The sequence below is a fragment of the Lycium ferocissimum genome, chromosome 6 (assembly GCF_029784015.1).
Source record: "Lycium ferocissimum isolate CSIRO_LF1 chromosome 6, AGI_CSIRO_Lferr_CH_V1, whole genome shotgun sequence".
NCBI lineage: Eukaryota > Viridiplantae > Streptophyta > Magnoliopsida > Solanales > Solanaceae > Lycium > Lycium ferocissimum.
This window is the reverse complement of record NC_081347.1, coordinates 11,801,082-11,820,022: the sequence shown is the minus strand read 5'-3', so window position 1 is coordinate 11,820,022 and position 18,941 is coordinate 11,801,082. Positions and strand designations below refer to the sequence as shown.

The window sequence follows — 18,941 nt, the reverse complement described above, 5'->3', positions numbered from 1 at the left end:
CCCCTATTGAATTCCTATGATTGCGTGATTATTGAGGTTTTATTACGCGGGAGCATCCCATATTCTAGTGCTATGTGATGTAATTATCACCTAGTTGTATCTTTATCACATACTAGCTCCCTCACCTTATGAAAGGGAAGGGTAATATTGATGATTGAGTCCGTGGGCAATAATATGACTTGTACTTGTTTATTGCATATTGGTGATATAGTTGAGATCGATATCATGCATGACATGCATTCATATTACTCTTATTATAACGGCGAGGAGAGGACAGAGAGACTCCGAGGTTTCCCGCCGGGAGATCGAGAGTGACAGCAGACTCCGAGGTTTCTCACGGAGATTGAGAGTGACAGAGAGACTCGAGAGTCACGAGATTGTGAGTGTTTGTTGCCCGAGGTTTCGCCGGGAATCACGGAGTGTCCGACGCCCGAGGTCTTTGTCGATCGTGAGAAACAGGTTTCCCGATCCGAGGTTATATTCCGAGCGAGTGGTGATACGGACTTCGCGGGTCCCCCATGGGTCATGATCGCCGAGACGTGGAGTTACTCCGGTCCGGGACATGTTGTACAAAATCGCATATGCATTGCATTCATCCTACATACATTATTGCATTGCATTATATTCGGTTCCCGTTTGAGCGTTGTGATACTACCGTGATACCGATTCGGATTGATTATACTAAGACTTGGCACACCGGGGTTTAGATGCTATAACATAAAGGATGACTTGTTAAGTGGATATGGATTCATATTGACTTGTACTTGTTGGTTTATATGTTTTTTCTTGTTGTCTTTATATACGTTATCTAGTCTTAGTCGGCCTACGATACCTGCGGCACTTTGTTGTTTGTCTTGACCTACACTTGCCGCATTCTTTTATGAATGCGAGAACCGAACGAGATCGATTTCTACTCTTCGTGGCTAATATTCGAGGATTTCTCGATTCGAGTCCTTCGGGATGAGCATGAGGACGATCGATGCCGATGACTCTTTTTATCCTTATGTCTTGTTTCATTCGGGGACATGATCTTAGGCTACTATGTATTATTATGGTTCGTACTTATAGTATTTAGTTGGAAATGCTCTTGTATGACCGACCGTATACCGGGGTTGGATTCTCATTATTTTCTATATTTCTTTATATTATTATCGTGAGACTTACGTTATTTTATCTTCTTCCGCTTTATTTATATATTTTTGATTGTTGGAATAAGGGTTCGCCTACCGAGGTGGGAAAGGTAGGTGCCCGCACGACTTAGTGAAAATAGGTCGTGACACTACCCCCCCCCCCCCCCCAACCCCCGCCCCCCCTCAAATTTTTTTTTTCTTAAAAAAGTTTTAACTTTTTTTTTTTTGATTTTTTTAACCGTCAATAGAACATGAGAAAATAAATAAGAAATTCACCTATTTCTCACTCTCTAACCAAACATGAAAAAATTAATAGAAATTCAATTATTTCCAAGAACAAATTTTCTAAAAAAACAACACACCCTTAATTTCTAAACCTTTAGACTATAGGTGACAAAAAGAAAATAGTTTTAGAATATAGAATTGAGCCGAGGGTCTATTAGGTGTTTGGGTGTTCAACACAAAACAAGAAGTTAAGTTGACATTCCAAGCAATTGCTTTAAGAGGTAAATTTGCTTCAGCACCACCACTTTTCCAGTAGTTGGGTGCTCAGCTTTCCACACCGTTGACGATGAGCCACCGCAGAGCTTACAAATCAACCATTAGCTGATCACCTTCCATTCTATACACTCTGTTTTTTGTTGGCTGGAGCAAATACTAGAGAAAATGACAAAATTAATGTTTGAGATTAGGTTCAAAAGAGTTCCTTGAATATGTACGTAGCAATTTTTGGTCCTTTAAGTTTGTCATACATAACAATTTTAGTCTTCATTGAACATTTTCTCAACTTTGTCTATTAGATTTGACAGGACCGTAAAAGAAAATGAAATTTAGAGGAAACTCATATTTAGAGGTGTACAATTTTGGTCCTTTAAGTTTATCATAAGATAACAATTTAGCCTTCATTAAATATTTTCTGAATTTTGTTTATTAGATTTGAAAGACAATGAAAATTAGAGGGAACTTACATTTAGAGGTGTACAATTTTTGTAATGTTTCTACTATTGATTTATTTCTAGAGCCTATTAAATTTTTAAAATGTACTTTCTGCTATTTCTTTATATCGTTTTATTGTCTAGTGCAATTTTTTTGTGTTGCATATTTTAAGATTTAGGAGCCGTTTGGACATGATTTGAAATCATGAGACAAAATCCTGATGATTTGGAATTGAAGTTTTGTTTGTACATGCAATTTGAATTTCTTAAGTTGTATTTTTTCTTACAAGTTGTGAAAATCGTCAAAACTTTTTCAATTCTTGTACAATATTACCAAATGAGCAAATCATAGTTCATAACAAAATTAATACGCTACTAGAAGGCCTTTTTAAAAATTATAACATCAATTGATCGAACTTTAGTTCAATAAAATAGAAAATTGAACATGAGTTATAGCGTAACTACTCTTTAATACAATTCACCCACATAGTTGGTAAGAGTGAATTTGTTATAAATCTAGGGGAAAATACATAACCCCCCCCCCCCCCCGCCCCCAACGTATACTCGGATTAATTATGACACATCCAATCTTTGCGGGCGACCTATTACCCCCCTGGCCTTATTTTTTCTGTATTTTTGTACCTTTTTTTATTGACGTGGCCAAAAAAAAAAATAGCGAGTGAAAACAGTAAAAATAGTTTTTATATTTTAATAAAAATTAATTTTTTTTTAAAAAAAAACCCATTTTTTTTCTCTTTCTTCTTCTTTCTCCTTTTTCTCTTTATTCTTCTTTCTCCTCAACCACCCCCGCCGCCGCCGCCACCACTACACCGCCGCCACCGACGCCGCCATGATTGAACATAGCCCAGTTCGTGAAATCGAATTATAATTTAACTCTAAGAATCGAATTTTATCTTACAAAAAAAAGGGACAAAAAGTATATGCATTAAAACATTTTCCTATCGTGTGAGTGGTAATTTGACCATCATTCGAAAACAACAGCAGAGTGTAATTTGTGTTGTGGACCATGGAAATATATATTCTGCAATTCATGAAAGAGTCACTGACCCCAAAAGAATCAGAAAATTGATCATAAAATGGAGTACATGAAATTTCAAATTTTAATATTAAATTCATTAAATTAAAATCAGCCCCTACACCAATCATTCCAAATTAATGAAAGGAGGAAGGTGCAGTGTAGTGCTACACGTACCAGCCAACGACGCCGCCATTGTTGTTAATTTCCATTTCCCATGAATTTTCATGAAATTTAACAAATGGCAAGAGGAGCGGGTTGGACAATTTCCATGAAATTTAACAAACAATAATTTCCATTATTGTTAAATTCCGATCCATGATTGAACATAGCCCGAAAGGAAGAAATTGCACGGCTGTCCTTCAAATGGCAATTTCTTCAAATGAGTGTCAATGCCAATTTCTTCAAATGGGTGGGGCAAGAGGAGCGGGTTGGGGGTGGGGGGGGGGGGGGGCAAAGAAACGGGGGCGGCGGCGGCTCCTCGGGTTTTGGGGGGGGGGGGGGGGGGGGAGGCGGGGGCGGCCGAAATGAAGAAGAAGAAGAAGGGGGGTTTATGATGAAATTGAATGTGTGTGTTAATGAAGGAAGAAAATGGGTTAAAGAAAATAGGTTGAATGTGTCTTGAAAATAAGCTCTTTATGATTGATGATTAAATTGAATGTGTGTGTTAATGGAGGAAGAAAATGAGTTGAATGTGTGTGTATTAATAGAGAAAGAAAATGGGTTGAATGTGTGTTGTTAATGGAGGAAGAAAGTGGGTTGAATGTGTGTGTGTTAATGAAGGAAGAAAGTGGGTTGAATATGTGTGTGTGTGTTAATGGAGGAAGAAAGTGGGTTGATGGATTTCTTGAAATGAAGAAGAAGAAGAAGAAGAAGGGTTTAGTGATGAAGAAGACAAAATTAATGGTTAATTAGAGGTTAATTAGTGTAAATATAATTAATAAAAGAAAAATCAAATGAAAAAAAGAAAGAAAAAGTGGCAGTGACGTGGCAGCAGCGTGGCACCAATGTGGCGGAGAGTGTTCACCGTGCAACTGGGCTTCAATTTTTTTTTGCCACGTCAGTCAAAAAAGGGGTACAAAAATACAGAAAAAATAAGGCCAGGGGGTAATAGGTCGCCCGCAAAGGTTAGGGGCGCGTCATAATTAATCCCGATACGTTGGGGGGGGGGGGTTATGTATTTTCCCTGAATATAGCTTGTAGATCTTTTGATATTTGATATAAATGGTTGGTGAACATGATTGGTAAATATACCTACCAACTTATGGATCTATGTTTACAACATATAAATTTATGGGTCAACTTTTACATTTAAAAAAATTAAAAGCATGATTTGGAATGATTTGGGATTTCAACTCATGAGATTAAATCTCATGTTTAAACGCTGATTTCATCAATCGCATGTCCAAATTCCTACTTAATGAGACTTTGTTGGTGTCTATGATTAAACCTTTTTTTTCTCATTGTGTTGATCAAATTTACATAAATTGTTAAGTATTTAAGTATTAACTTTTGGCAAATTTAAAAGACCAAAAACTATTCAACTTCCATTGTATACTCTCTGGGCAAATTTGCAAAAGTCAGCTTGTACTTTCGGACAGTTAGATGATCAGCTGCCATTGTATACTCTCTCTGTGTTTGTACTTTTTTTGGTTGGCTTTGCTATTAGAAGTAATTTTTTTTTTTCATTTCGTCAAGCCTCCTAGTTAGTCTTCTATGCGTGTTGAGTATGATTTTGAAGATGATGAATAAAATACGCTTGTCCTGAAGTTGTGTTTTATTTATAGATTGTCAAAAAATAATAAGGATAAGGAAAAATGGAATTTAGCAATAATTTGTTGTCTGCAGAATATAATTTAATGCTAAATTACCATGTGATTAATATGAATTGATTATCCTATATTATTATTAACTTTCCAGCTTCAAGGATATAGCATAAAAGGAGTTACAATTGAACAAGGAGTCAACGAGATCTCAATCGGATAAGGAAAGGAGTTTGGATTAACTTCTACTTGTTATCCCTCTTCAAGTTGGACTCTAACAAGATGGAACAAGCGTATACATCTATAAATAAGGTCATCAACATTCTGAAGACTTCAAGCATTGACAAACATTTCAAAGAACCAAAGTTCTCTGAATTCCAAGCAGAAAAAGCCTGAAATGCGAAATAGAGTTGGGCCTGTGTCTAGGTATGTTCCAGAGTCTATTCTATAGGTCGAAAGCATTCCCTTTGTGTCAACTCTAGTGAATGTAATAGGTTTGAATTGTAATCACTTATTAGCTTTCTTAGAAGCATTTGTTGAGGTTTAAACACTTTCTAAGTTTGTTGTTTTTGTTTTCAACAGATTAGGATCGTTGTAACGCGCTTAGGGGTAGGTCCTTTGGATTACGGCGGTAATCCACTTTGGCTCGGTGTTTTAGTAAAGTTTAGTTGAAATCCTACAGGGGTGTAGGTTATAGTTTTTACATCCATTCGAGCCTAGATGGTTTTCCTCGTATAAATCTCTTACGCAATATTTCCTTTCATCCATATAGGGTTAACTTTGATTTTGAAGGGAAAAATTAAAGACCGGACCGTTTGAAGGGCAAAATTAAGACTAGTCCATTTGAAGGACTGTCACGACCTAACTCACGGATCGTGCGGGCACCTACCATCTTACTGATCTTAGTAGGTGAACCCTTACCAATAGACCCAACACTTAAAAGCATACGACAACCATCTTTAGTTCGACTAAGATTAGTTCGTGCAAGAGTAGTATCAGTACACCACACGTACTGGTAAGCATCATAGGTCGACTAAGATTAGTTCGCGCAATACAATCTAAAGTCAATAAGATAAGTAGATAAGTCAATGAAACTCAAGATTCTAAATAAAGATTATTACAACATCGCCCCCGTACCTTTTTACTCTCGAAGCTCACTTCTTTTATTCCCAAACTATAAGATATCCTATTAATCACGACCATTCCCTTCCTTTATCCAACCTAGTAACTCTCGCTTTCACACTCATCGTATCCTAAAAACCGTTACCCTTGTTATTAATAAAGTTCACTTACTGTCATTACTTATTATAACACACTATGTCTAGGAAAATAATTCACTGTCGGACATCCAACCCTACACTCATCTTGTGTAATCCCCCTCTACACCGAGACTCTCAATGACGAACATGAAATGAAATAAGCAATATTAACGACAGCAGCACACACATATTTAACATAGAATTATGAGATGTAGCGTAATGCAATTATAAGATGTAGCATAATGCAAATGCGATGCAGGGGCCCAAACACACTGTACACACATGCTATCTGATGTCTTTGCTCAGTAGCCATGACCTGCAGGGGACCCATGATGTCCATGTACCACTCGTTCCGGATTCACTCCTCAGACCAGAGCACAAACCTCCGCTCCGGAACGAACCTCAGACGCGGATCCAAATCATATACCTGTATATATTTCATGTACTCAACTCAACGGCCACAAGGCCAGATAACACGAAGCTCGTACTTAGCCTTGCCTGCTGCCAATATTTCTGCCTAGACCGTGAAATGCAATGCAACCATGCGATATATCAAAGCAGTCGTAATTCCTGCCCTTGATGGTCGTACCACCAGCTCAAGTCAATACAATTCTTTCAATACGGATCTCTTATTTTTAAGGAAACAGCCATACGAACATTCAACAAAATAGAATATACCGACGGAATTCACCCCCTCCTAGGGTTACATAAAGTAAACACGAGGTAACTCTTAGCAACAACATCACTTTCTATTAAGCTAAATCATCATTATTTTTCCATCCTTTACACCATAGTTTATTCACATTAACAAGTCCATCCATCCAAACTCCATGTCCGAAGACCTAAACATGAATTCTCCCATCAACCCTAAATGTATATACGATTCGCTAATCAAAGTCTAACTAAAGTAAACAATAGCCTACCTCTTTGATGAACAAATATTTTGATTCTCCAAGAATTGCTCGTCTTCTTAGTCTTCATCCGAATCCATGCGGGATAATATTCGTAGGGAAGGGCGGAAAGGAAATTAAGGATGTTTCTTTTTCTTGGTGTTAAGGGTTTTCCCTTTCATATGGAACCCTAGGAGCAGCCCTTGAGAGTCTTTTATTGAAAAAGGAGAGAAAAATAGACTAAGCAGCCAAATTTGGGCTACTGCCCCGCGTGGACCGCTGCGGCGGTCGCTACACCGCTATAGTGGCCCACTGACCGCTATAGTTGTCCACGTCTTTTCCTTGCCCGAAATTTTCCAAGTCTTTCCGAAATTGAATTTTTCCACTCCCAACCCTTAAAACACATCGTGGAGCTTATTATTTATGACCCTCAACCTAGATTGGGCATGGTTTCGCGAAATATTAAATAACGACCAGACGGGTCGTTACAAGGACAAACCGTGCAATTACTTGAATTATAATCCCAAGACTATAATGTAGCCCATGCTTCTTTCTTTTTCTTTTTCCTTTAAATGTTCATAACACTTTTGTTGTGAGTGATTTGTATCATACACTTCCTGAAAGAGATGATCATCCAAGATGGTAATGACTACAATTTTGAGAGTCTGAAACCTAAATGACTTAATAAAAGAGGAATTGAACCAAAATACCTTTTAAAAAAAGTTAATATTAAAGCACCTTCCTGCATTAAAAGACTTAACTGTACCGGCTCAGTTAAGTCCCTTAACGCAGTAATTTCCTGCGCTATACAGCCTTTATACGGTGGTATAACACAGGAATTTTATGCGTTAAACAACTCAATAAAACTAGGGCAGAACCTCCATTTTTCAACACTTCTCCATTCTCCTCCATTTTCACTATTTTGTCATACTTTACCGCTCCATAAGCCATCTCTCAGAATTCCGAATCATCATTTTATGCCATAGAATGCGACGTATGTTATTGCGGTGTATATTGCCGGCTCAAAATTTCAAGGACTCCAGAAAATCTGGGCCGTCATTTTTGGCATTGTAAAGTGCCCGAAGTAAGTTTATTTTGCAACTTTTTATATAGTGTTTGCTACTTTACAAAAGTAATTTTTTATTTTTTATTTTATTAGGAAAATGGTGGGTGCACATATTTATGGTGGGAAGATAAAGTTCCCGCGAATAAAATGGTGGCGGCAAGTTTAAATAGCCTCTCGTTGATAAAAAGACCGGGACTTCAGGAAGCAATGTAGATACCGTGAAGTTAATTTGCAGTGTCAACTTAGGGAGCTCTAGAAAAAATTGAACTTCTTGAGATGTTGCTAAAAGATTCAGAAGAACAAAAAAAAAATTCAAGGATAATTGTCATGACCCAATCGGAGGGTTATGACGGGTACCGGAGCTGACCTACCGAGCACCACTTAGCCTGCTTCATATAACCATATCTCGGTGGACCACTTGGCTAACTCCTCATTATCATCATTTGAACGGACATAAATCCTCAAATAAAACTCTTCTATACAATTATCAACAACTTTGCCTCATATTTATATACAGGCCAATACGGCTACAAAGATAATATACAAGTTATGAACCAATGCGGTTAGGAGACTTCTAACTGTACACACATGTCTACGAGCCTCTAAACTAAGTACTGTAAACCATAAAGACGGGACAGGACCCCGTCATTCCCAAACAAATACGTACAAAGGAGAATACCAAAAGACTGCAGCCCCGAAATAAGTGGAGCGCTCCTGAGACCCCGCTGATAAAGCTCCTAAGGATCAGATCCATCTCCCTGTCTACCTGCGGGCATGAACGCAACGTCCACAAGAAGGAACGTCAATACGAATAATGTACCGAGTATGTAGAGCATGAATAACAACATAATCAAGAAATAAAGAAGTATGAGATAAAGAGATAACCTGTATGTCTGATTGCCTCTTAAGGCATATACCATGCATGCTTAACTTTTATTTTCAATTAAGATCAATATATATATAATAAGCTGCCCGCCCATATAGGTGTTGTGTTATGCTGTCCGTCCATATAAGTACGGTGTTATGCTGCCCGTCCATAGAGGTACGGTGTTATCCCGCGTCCAGGATGTTATTATAAGCTGCCCACTGCAATGGTGTATCTGCCCGGTCATATAGGCACGGTGTTATGCTGCCCGGCCATGTAAGCACGGTGTTATACTGCCCGGCCATATAGGCGCGGTGTTATACTGCCCGACCATGTAGGCGCGGTGTGAAAAAAATACATATATATATACATTTAGCATGCATGAGAGCCCAATGAAACATTTCTACTATACCGGAGTGACGTAAGGTCGGTAACCTCCCATTATATTATGTAACAATAATCGTCGCTACATCTCACCTTGAAGGAAACAATGATCATAAGGCGAGATCATCAATAATGAATAGAATCAATAAATATGTGACAAACTCAATAGTATCATGAAAACATTGAGAACTTTAGGCTTTAGCCCTTCTAGAATGAAGATCATCATCTTACACATCATCACTATCTTGTCTTGCCTCAAGGGAATAGCAACATAAGGTGAGATCAACTATCATGAATGTAGTCAAGAATTTCATGGTAAGCTCAATCACATTATATGACTCTTGAGAGTTAAGATTCTCTAGAACTTCTAGGAATAAGGGAACATGGATGGCATATATGGAGTCATAACGTATGATTCATGCCTTTTGAAAGAAAGAAGTAGCCTTATATACCTTTATGACTTCTTAATTATTTAGCTTCCTCCTTCAACATTCGAAAGATCTACATTCAAGAGGGTTTATAACGAGGTTAAGTTTTGAAAACATGCTTAAGTCCAAACTAGAGCAACAAAAAGGGCTAACGGAATTTGGGCAGCATTTCCTTTGTTTCTACAACTTCCTCCATATAATCAACAACTCCCAAATACCATTATCAACACCCATGACATCATAATCAATAACTTTTTCAAGTTAAACATTATTAAATTCTCAAAATCCCCTTCCAAAGTCATCCACAACCATAATTATGACGCAACATCATACTCATTCACATATAATGCTTTTACAATATCTCTAATACCATTCTTAGCAAGATTATATTCATAGCATCTCAAGAATTATGATTCAAGTCAAGTTACCCTTCAAGAATTTCACTAGTTCTATATTTGCACTTCCTACTCTACTTTCTTCCATAATTCAAGTCTTTCAACCATTCAATACTCTTAATAACATGAAATGAACATAAAATGAACATAAAACTCGCCTTTGTTTGTGTAGGAACAATTTTTGGATGAAGATACTTCACTTGGAGAAAACCCAACTTCAATTCCAAAGAGATTCTTGGCTTCTAGCAGCCCTAATGGGCACGCATATACTTGATTTCCTTTGGTTATTGGTGTTTGATCTTTGATATACCTTGGATTTATGTTGATATAGTGTGGAGAAGGTTCTAGAGGTGTGGAGAGAGTTCTTGGGAGTATTTATGGTCTGTTGGTGATGAAAAATGGGAAAAAAACGAAGTGGACCACCTTGGAACTTTTCCACCGACCCAAACTTACGGTGGACATACGGTTCATATGTCATACTTACAGTTCGTATGTTTGACCATATGTTGGCCAAAATTCTGCACAACTCTCTGATGTTGTTTTACGCCTCTCAGACATGACAGACGGTCCGTATGTCACTTTTACGATCCGTATGTTGGGCTGTATCTCTGCCCAGTCAACAAACTTTCACGAAAAGTACTTTCTTCCATTATCTTAGCCTCGGAACCTTTGGGGTACATGCTTAATAGTCAAAAGTCTTTCTTTAACCTGATAGGGGTATCATAGCCTCTCTGGACTTACATTAGTTTTCTTACGACGTAATCGACGCGAAAATTTTCAAGGTGTAACAATAATCTTAGAGACTCTCAATGCGAGACATATGCTTTGAAAGAGAAAGTGAAATTTTGGAGGATGATGTGTGGTCTGTTGTTGTTTGTAATTTTGAAATGTTTCATTGTCGGTTAGTTTATTATTTCCTATGTAGTTTATTTTTGTTTTAGTAGTTGTACTTTTTATGTATTATGTATTTTCTATGGTTTTTCTAATGTATTAATCGTCACTTTTTATGTTGTAGTTTATTTGTGTTTTCTATAAAAATTTGAATTGCTGCACTTTGTATATAATTGTATGTATATAATGTTTGTCAATTCTAACACGCTTAAGTAAGTAAATAATAAAATTTCTATTATATATAAGTGCCAAAGGAGGACCAACATAACATTAACAAATTGTACATTGAGCATACCATGTTGTACCCATCTATTTCTATTATATTTTATTATATATATTTCTATTATATATAAGTGTCAAAGGAGGACCAACATAGCATTAATAAATAGTACATAGAGCATTTCATGTTGTACCCATCTATTTCTATTATATTCTATTCTATAGCCAAAGGAGAACCAACATAGCATTAACAAATTGTACATGAATCATTCCATGTTATTTCTATTATATTTCTATTATATATAAGTGCCAAAGGAGGACTAACATAGCTTCACCAACTTGTACCAAAAGCTTTACAACTTGTACACGCAATTAATGTTTGTATCATAAGTTATATAACTTGTACACTTTACTCAACTATTTTTTAATTCCACGTGGATATATGTCATAGTACTATAATATTTATTCCCTTCTCATATGTAGACGTATGCACTTCAATTTTAATTTTCCGACACATTTATTTCCTGCATGTACTTTTACTTGTTCGCTTTTAACTTTTTCCATTCTTGCTGAATATTTATTCTCTTCTCATGTATAGACGTATGCAGTTCAATTTTAATACTCTTACACAAATTTCTATTCTCTCTCTCTATATATATATATATGTGTGTGAAGAGAGGACTAACATAGCAATACAAATTTATACCACAAGCTATATAAATTGTACAGTTTAACCAACTACTTTTTATCCCACGTGGACATATGTCATAGTATTGAATATTTATCTCTTCTCATATATACACGTATGCACTTCAATTTTAATTTTCCTACACATTTATTTCCTCCGTGCACTTATACTTGTTGACTTTTCAAGTTCATTAAGAATTAATAAATAAAGTACTTCCTCCGTCCCATATTACTTGGCCACATTACTAAATAATTTTTTTATCTCACGTGGAAATATGTCATAGTACTGAATATTTATTCTCTTATAATGTATACATGTATGTACTTCAATTTTAATTCCCCGACACATTTATTTCCTCCATGCACTTTTACTTGTTGACTTTTGACTTTTCAAGTTCTTTAAGAATTAATAAATGAAGTACTCCCTCCGTCTCATATTACTTGGCCACATTACTAAATTATTTTTTTATCCCACATGGACATATGTCATAATACTGAATATTTATTCTCTTATCATGTATACACGTATGCATTTTTAATTCTCTGATACATATTTATTTCCTTCGTGCACTATTACTTGTACACTTTTGACTTTTCACGTTCTTTAAGAATTAATAAATGAAGTACTCAACATTACTAAAAATATATGTCCAAATAACTTGTTCATTTACAAAACTAAGATAAAATTAATTAAATCTTTCCCATCTTACCCTCTCTGTCCCATATTACTTGGACACATTACTAAAAACTGAACATATGTCATAGTACTAAATATTTATCTCTTCTCATGTGTACACATATGCACTTCAATTTTAATTCTCCGACACATTTATTTCCTCCGTGCACTTATACTTGTTGACTCTGACTTTTCAAGTTCTTTAAGAATTAATAAATGAAGTACTTCCTCCGTCCTATATTACTTAGCCACATTACTAAACTACTTTTTTATCCCACGTGAATCTATGTCATAGTACTGAATATTTATTCTCTTCTCATTTATACACGTATGCACTTCAATTTTAATTCTCTGACACATATTCATTCCCTCTGTGCACTTTTACTTGTCCATTTTTTACTTTTCACGTTCTTTAAGAATTGATAAATGAAGTATATATTTTATCATAATATTCATATTTATTGGTATATAGTCTCAATAGCCTCAGAAATGATTTGACAATGAGTAATAAATGTGAAAGGTAAAATAAGAAGAAGAAAAATTTCTTTCTCTTGATATGTTAACGTGGACAAGTAAAAGTGAAGGGAGGGAGTGACTTTTATCCCCGTTTTCCTTCTTTGTCAATACTTTACTTATTTCACTCTCCTTTGCATTTTTTGATTATTGTTTCTTTACATTTATAAAATGTATCGCTTTATAGTTTCATTTCGGAATTAAGATTTTGGTGATTTATGATGTAACATATATCTTTGTAATTTTAATTTCTTTGTAACAATTCTTTTTATCTATAATTTTTAATATAAAAAATTATAATATATTTTTTAAGTAATTTAATAAAAAAAAATTATTACTTTTGCTTTTAAAAAATTCAATATATACATTAATTGACATGGATATCAACATGTCGGTATACATATAAGATATTAAAGAATTTAAAAGAAAAAAATTAGAATCGAAATATTAATTTTTCCTCACATTCTTACTAATTTTCTTTTTCACATCGATGAACAACTTTCATTGTCATGACAATGAAAAAAAGTCCAATTCTTTCCGTCTCAAAGACTTAATTTCATCATATGTTTTTAATTTTTAAACTATATTTTTAATTATAACTAAAGTAATGGTACATAATATGTTGCTATATATAATAACAATTAGAACTTTTTAAAAAGTTATTTTCAAAATACAAACCTTGAAGACTAGTTAATTAAAGTGAATAGACATGTTCGGCCCGGCATCGCACGGGCATGTATTGCTAGTTTAAGAATAAATGCAAAACTGAACAAACTAATATTCTTGATATTAATGACATCATCATAAATTAAAAATATAATTAAAATCACAATATTCTTAATCATCAGAATTGAAGTCCTCAATATCATCCTCATATAAATATCTTGGGTTCTTAAGAAAATCTTCTTTCTGTAGATGTTACTTCCCTACCGGTTGATGATGCTTGTTCTTCGGCCAACTTGAGCATGTAAAATCTACAGCTTCGTGCTAGCATTCAGTTGTTCTCTTTCCTAATCCTCTTTACCGCAACCTCGTAAGAATCTTGATCAGTTCGAGGCATGCTCAATAAGAATCCTGTTGGGATGAGAGCGTTGAGATTTTCCAACTCACAAACAAGACATTGTGATTCGGCGTACAGCCATGTCATTCACGATGTAAATTGCAATAATATTCACATGAATTTGGACATTTCAGCTCGCAAAAATTATCATGGCGCTCTATTAATAGGTGGGGCTTCAAATCATCTAGCACAAATTCACTGTTATCGATTGAGGAATCACCAGAATAGCTGATATGATTTGAGTTGTCATCACCACATCTATTTGAAAAATATACTGATCAATCTACATTTCTACTACTTGACATTGATTTTGAAGTAGTTTACTAAGTAGCGAAAGACTACTTATATAGGTATCAAATTAAATAGGTTGTGGGATCATGACTACGAACCACCAACTTTATCTAAAACAAATATTAATGAGATCATGACTCTTCATCACCGGACATCCCATAGTCCGAGTCCTAATTGGATGTGAGGTAACCATTTCGACAATATCCAGCCCTAATGCATCGTATTTTCATCCGGTTGTTCTCTTCGCGAAAACGATTAAGAACAAAATTCAACTCTTATGGTGTACCATGGTGTAGTCTTGAATATTTTAGGTCAAGTGTAGACTTAACATGGTGTTTTGGTGCAGTACTATACCTTACAGTATTAGATCCATGAATAATCTCCCCTCCTAAAACAATGAAACCCTAACAACTGCACTATCCTCCATTTTTACTAATTTAAGATTTGGATGAGTTTTGTGTTTTTCTTTCATCCAAAATACGCTTTATATAGAGTTTGAATGAATTTAAAGATATCATATAACGCAGCAAATTAATGCACTATACAACTTTACATCAAATCGCGTGTTGATTGGCAGTAGAATCTACTGAAAATTCAATAGAATTATTGACTTGTTTAACGCAGAAATTTCCTGCGTTATACAACCTTACAAAGGCCCTATAACGCAGGAAATTCCTGCGTTAAAGGACTTAACTGAGCCGTTATAGTTAAGTCTATTAACGCAGGATTTTCCCGCATAAAGGATAATGCGGTATCAACTTCTCTTCTTGGGGTATTTTGGTTCATTTCCTCTGTTATTGGGTCATTTAGGTTGCGAACTCCAATTTTGACCTGAAAAAGGAGTAAGCGTTCCTAGACAAAAATTAAGTATATAATAATCAAGGGAATATTTGTATAGCATCTCTAAGATTAATACGAAAAGTTGAACCTTAGCCTAACGATATTACATTTTAGATGAAAAATGTCATGACATGACCCATTTTATTTGCTTAAACTCCATTTTCTTTTCATTTATTTGGTTTTAAATCGAACATGTTAAAAAAGTCAAAACTTTAATACTTTAAAGGGTCGTTTGGGTCAAGAGACAAGTTATTTATGAATTAATAATGCAAAAAATAACATAGAAATTGTAATGTAGAAATTAATAAGAAAAAATTTAGTACATGTATGACTTGTAATGCGGAATATAAGAAAATGATTTAATACATGAGAGTTATTTTGGTCATTTTAGTGATTTAATTTATCTATATGTTATTAAATATTTTATTCTTATTTTATATTCTATCTAACATAAAATAATATATTTTTAAATAATTAGGGAGTTAAATTTATGATGGTAACAAAACAAAACAATTTATTGCAACGTTGAGTTTTATGCAAAGTATCAAAACGGTATTCAAATACTTCATACCTCCCAATTTATGTGTCATCTTTCGGGTTTATAGAGTCAAACGAGTTAATATTTGATTGTAATTTTTTCATGTCTCATAAATACTTTGAATTGTCAATTCGTATGAGTTTTTATAGTGCTTTTAATATAATTTCTAAATCTATAAATTTTATTTTAAAAAATATTAAGATTTTATGTCTAAATTTACATTCCAAATAAAACAATAAATTAAAATTCGAGTGGTACCATATAAATTCAAACAGAATAACAAAGTATTGCTAATTTTTGTGTTTCCCCACTAATATACACACACATTTCTTCAAAAGAACTCATCAATCTCCATATATCCTCACAAGTGGTATCTATTTTAGATACTGTCATCTTTTTTTTATAACATTTGTAGTATATGAACCTTTGACCATCCTTTATGTAACGCTCTTTCTAACGCTTGTCGAATTGCTAATGCTTCAGCAGTGATGGGCTTCCCCACAAATTGAATAGGGCTGTGAAGGGTATGAAGCAACTGACCACAGCTATCCATAGCCGTCATTCCAATGCTTGCCTTTTCTTTTTCCACATGTAAACCCGCATCTGTAAAAACAACAATCCTATCTTGTGTCACAGTAATATTTTCATCATTAGTCCTGTTAGGCATGCAAGTCAAAGCTGATGAAGTTAGCAAAACATCATTATATTCATGGAAATCAAATAGAGCCTTATTAACAATGTCATTAGGTTCATATATATCGTTGTTGAAGCAACAAAATTTCTAGCTTTCCATAGTTGCCATAAAATAGAAACACTTAATCTCAGTAGCTCAATAGAATCAAGGTACTGGCATGTATTGCGAAACAAATCTTGCCACCAGCTTGAGAAATCAATAATATTTTGTAAATTAGACCAGTTTATAGGACACAATGTCCACACTAATTGAGCTTTTGGACACTTGAAAAATATATGGTCAATAGTTTCAGTTTCTAAACCACCCACGTTGCACGCATCACAAATATAAATCAAGCTCTTAGAAGTATTTGCATTAACAGGTAAGACATTTCCTAAGAAAATGTTTATATTTGTTTTTGATTTTCACAGACCACAAAAAAATCCAGAAAGGTCTGGGGAAAGAATGACAAGTGGCTTGAGGCCTATTAATTTTGGCATCACTACATTGAGCTAGATCTTTGGCTAGATGATAGCCAGATCTAATATCATATACTTACCTGATTTGATATAATGGTAGATAATTTTGTACCTGAGCTGATTTACCAATTTTCCCCCAGTATGACATTACAATATTATACATGGCACCACATCAGTTTGTTTTTACTATATATAAAAAAAGAAAGGAAGAGAAACGTGTAGTTGCGTGGGCATGTGTTGTAGGATATCCGAAGTAATTGCGCATGCGCTGAGCCAAAACTGCTCTGTGACGGCAAACGCTTTGTTATAAATAGAGAGAGAGAGCCCCTTTTCCACCTACTCATCGCTCAACACAAGAAAAGCACCATCCCCTCTTTCTTCTCTCAAAGGTAATAAATAATCTTTGTTTTCTCTCAATTCAATCCTCGCATGTTCAAATTAACTCCAGTTATTCTATTCTAAATAATTTACCCCTTTTATTCAAGTTGATCGATCAGATCAGTTACCTTTAATGGATGAATGCATGTGTTCCTGTTATAGCCTTGAATTTTGTCTATTTGCTCGAATCCGGGTCCCGCAATTATTGTGTGCGTAGTTCACTGCTGTAGAAGGGAGATTTCCAGAACCTTTTTTTATTTTTATTTTATTGATTTTCAGCACTGCTTTTGTCATCCCTTTTAACCTGATGTTGAATTGAAGTTGTGACAAACTCGTGTGTTTCAATATATTTCAGATGAAGATCTTTGTTAAGACAATCACCGGAAAGACCATCACTCTCGAGGTCGAACACCATTGATAGTGTCAAAGCTAAGATTCAAGACTAGGAAGGCATTCCTTCTGATCAGCAGAGGCTGATGTTTGCTGGGACACAGCTCAAAGATGGCCTAACTCTTGCTGATTACAACATCCATAAGGAGTCTACCCTCCATCTTGTGCTCCGTCTCCGTGGTGGAATGCAAATCTTCGTTAAAACTCTGACCGGAAAGACTATAACTCTTGAGGTCGAGAGCTCAGACACCATGAGAAGAAGTTTTCCCGAATCAATGAGAGAGATCAATGTGCGAATTTCCTTTCCAATCTACCTCGTGGTTGAGAGAAATGCCCCTGACTCGGTCTTGGTACTTTTTTTTATGTTGGGAAGACCCCTCTTGCTATACCTCTCGCCTGTTGAAAAGCTAGCCCTTGCTCAAAGATCTTTTTTATTTAGCACTAGAGGGATCTTAAAAAACCGATGGAATGCGATCAGGACAAAGCGATTGATCCAGTTGAGAGCGTAGCGTTGGAGACAGGTAAGATGACCGTCAACGGACAAAAGCCTCTCATTATTATTATTTCACTTTTATGCTTCAATCAGGCCTCCTGTTGTACCAATGTCTATATTCCGTTCTAGGAATGACAATGTCAAGGCAAAGATCCAGGACAAGGAGGGTATTCCTCCTGATCAACAAAGGTTGATCTTTGCTGGCAAGCAACTTGAAGATGATAGAACCCTTGCTGATTACAACATCCAAAAGGAATCCACCCTTCACCTTGTCCTCCGTCTTCGTAGTGGTATGCAAATCTTTGTCAAGACACTTACTGGCAAGACCATCACTCTTGAAGTTGAAAGTTCAGATACAATTGACAACGTGAAGGCGAAAATTCAGGATAAGGAAGGGATCAGCAGAGACCCATCTTTGCCGGCAAGCAACTTGAGGATGGGAGGACCCTGGCAGACTACAACATTCAGAAAGAGTCAACCTTGCATCTTGTTCTTCGTCTGAGGGGTGGCATGCAAATATTTGTCAAGACATTGACAGGGAAGACAATCACTTTGGAGGTTAAGAGTTGAGATACTATCGACAATGTTAAAGCAAAGATCCCAGACAAGGAAGGTATTCCTCCGGACCAGCAGAGGTTGATCTTCACTGGAAAGCAACTTGA

The 18,941-nt window shown here is 35.5% G+C and overlaps 2 pseudogenes; one reads left to right on the top strand and one right to left on the bottom strand.

The window, feature by feature from the left end:
• The window catches only part of LOC132061109 (serine/threonine-protein kinase ATG1t-like), a 62,585-nt pseudogene extending 45,419 nt beyond the window's left edge, over positions 1–17,166 (bottom strand).
• On the top strand, positions 17,103–18,935 carry LOC132059330 (polyubiquitin-like; annotated as a pseudogene).
• Positions 18,936–18,941: the final 6 nt, after the last annotated feature.